Source organism: Anguilla anguilla, chromosome 3 (genome assembly GCF_013347855.1).
Source record: "Anguilla anguilla isolate fAngAng1 chromosome 3, fAngAng1.pri, whole genome shotgun sequence".
NCBI classification, from domain to species: domain Eukaryota; kingdom Metazoa; phylum Chordata; class Actinopteri; order Anguilliformes; family Anguillidae; genus Anguilla; species Anguilla anguilla.
In genome coordinates, this window is record NC_049203.1 from 4,177,568 (window position 1) to 4,180,067 (window position 2,500).

Here is a 2,500-nt window from a genome sequence, read left to right on the forward strand (position 1 = left end):
TGGGATGTTTCTGCACAATTATTTCTTTGCTTTTTACTTTTTTTTTTTTTCCTCAGACAAAAGTTAAATCGGTCATTTCAAGCATGCAGGAAGGTCTGGGCCAGCAGAGGAGGCTCACATAGTCTGAGTCGCTGGGGACGGCCAATCGCCTCCCCCCATCTGCAGGAGCCCGGCCCAGTGTCATTCCAGAGGACGAACGGCTCGCTAATTAAAAATATAATGAATATTTAATTACGGTTTTTTGTTGGGCATTCATGCGATATTCCATTTACACACTATGTCCAGACTCAGACATCCATTTGGGGGTGGGGGGGGGAGCTTTATTTTAATCCCTATCAGGCAGAAATTAAATGTGACTTATTTCTTTCTTCTAAAAGCAAAGCTGAAAAGTGGATTTCAGTCATGGTCAGAGCTGAATCATAATGCCGCACTGAAACATGTGGTCCAGTGGGACAAACTGCCCTCTGCACATGGTCCGATTTGGAGAACCCCTCTTATATGCATACCCCCCCCCCCCCCCCACCCCCCCAAAGCGTGATTAAAGTGCACCGCTTTTGACAAGCAGTCAAAAGAGGTGAAAGACTCATTACACGCTGTCCAATGGGATGAGACATTGTAATCCTGGTCTAGTGGTGCTGCCTCTCTATTGGCCCAAACCAGAGGGAGATAAAGTTTATAGGCCCCTCACTCTCTGAAGGTGGGGCCTCCAAGATCTGCAGCACTGTGGGGCCACCAGGGTAACACCTATTGTCTGTGGGGTCCACAAAAATAAATATAAATAAATAAAATTTAAAAATGAGAACAGATCCTGGTTGATCCATAAAAAAAAGGGATGGGGAAAACACGCTGCTGATCGCCCTTCCAGGACCAGGCAGACGGCCTGAGAGAAAACGTTTTGTTCTCTTGCACCTGAAAGGGGGGGGGGGGGGGGGGGGGATGAAGGAGAAGATGATGGAGAAGAAATTCAGCCGAGTGACCTGCCCCTGACCCCTCTTCCTCCACGCTCACAGTCAGCCGCGGTGATGAAGACCCAGCGATGCGGGAATCAGAATGAGGAAGAGGGGTGATTGGCAGCCATTTTGAGAAGGGGGTGGGCCTCGGCCAAGCCCAAACCCCACTCACCACCCCCCTCAACCTGGCCCCTTCCTGAGCCTCTTCATCATGGGACATGACATCTTAATAAAGCGCAGGGTATAAAACCGCCGGCTATCGCCGAGCCAATCTAATGTCCTCGACAAAGGCCTGTTTCAGACATCACGGTACCCCTTGATATGCCATTAGCCCTAACTGACAGACGTTTAAAGTGATACCGCTCTAATTAACTGTCCTCCGCCGTCCTCCGCGATGATTCGGTTCCCAGCTGGGACCACCCCGCCCCCCCCCCCCCCCCCCACCTCCCAAGGTGCTACATAGTCGCTCACCTTCGCCCTTGTGACATCACACCGCATTACCGCTAAATTAACAGTCGTGAAAAGGCCCGGGCCCTCCAGCCTCCCCCCACCCACTCCCGGCTCGTTACGGCCTCTAAATGCCATTTCGGTTCCTATCGAGGCGGGAATCGCCGGCGTGGTTTTTTTTTTTTTTTTTTTTAATAGGACGGCAAAACAATAGAAGCCATTAAGGGTCCGAGCGCGTGACAGCGCGCTTGCCGATGATTTATGAGTTGGCGCGTAATCTGATTATTCTATTAATTCCGCTGATGACTGCCGGAGCTAACGCGAGAGAAGGTCACATCCCGAATAAATCCCCTCTCCAACCCCACATTAACCCCCGCGCAAAACAACGGCCTCCAACCAGTTGTTTCTGTAATTAAGGGCTAATGGAACAAGAAGTAAAAATAAGCTGGGGGCTCTAGTCGTCCAACCGCTGGGCTGAGTGGATCTGAGCGGCGCAGAGGAAAGACGGAGACCGAGACCTTCCGAGAGCTGCGTTTTACCGGTGAAGTTTTGAATTTGAATATCTTCTTACGCGTGAAATTTGTTTTTGAAAGGAACGCAGTTGGTTTCCCTCTCTAAGCCCTGGCATGTCTGAGACTGAAACAGAGGCACGTCTGTAATGTTGTATATAAAAAATAAAACAACCAAAGGCTGAAAAAAGAATAGGAAAAACAAACTGAGTGGCAAGACGTATCCTATACCTGCATTCAGATGGGCGAATCGTGTTTTGACCTGAATAAATAAACGAACCCAGTTCAAATGTTGTATTTATTAAATAAATCATATGCACCCTTTTCCCAGAATATGATAAACAAAACATGACTGAAGCCCTGGTGTGTTTATTCGTAGAGTTTTAAGAATGTAGAATACATACCCAGTGTGGGAATGTCCCGTCTGATTCAACTGGTTCAAGTACATGCATCGGAATTCTGGTACAGTAGCCATAGTAACGCACGTGAGAAGTTTTCCGTTACTGTTACTCTGGTCGTTCACGAGGGCGATTGACGCTGACGGCCGCCTGAACTGCCAGTAATCAAGAGAAAGGACAGGTCGACGTTGTATTA

General features: G+C 48.6%; 1 long non-coding RNA gene across 1 annotated transcript in view; it reads left to right on the plus strand.

Annotated features, from left to right (window-relative positions):
* LOC118223015 overlaps window positions 1-231 on the plus strand; it is a 939-nt gene extending 708 nt beyond the window's left edge. The window contains exon 2 of the long non-coding RNA XR_004764381.1: window positions 57-231. This is a non-coding gene — a long non-coding RNA (uncharacterized LOC118223015). The remainder of the gene's footprint in view (window positions 1-56) is intronic.
* The last annotated feature ends 2,269 nt before the right edge of the window (window positions 232-2,500 follow it).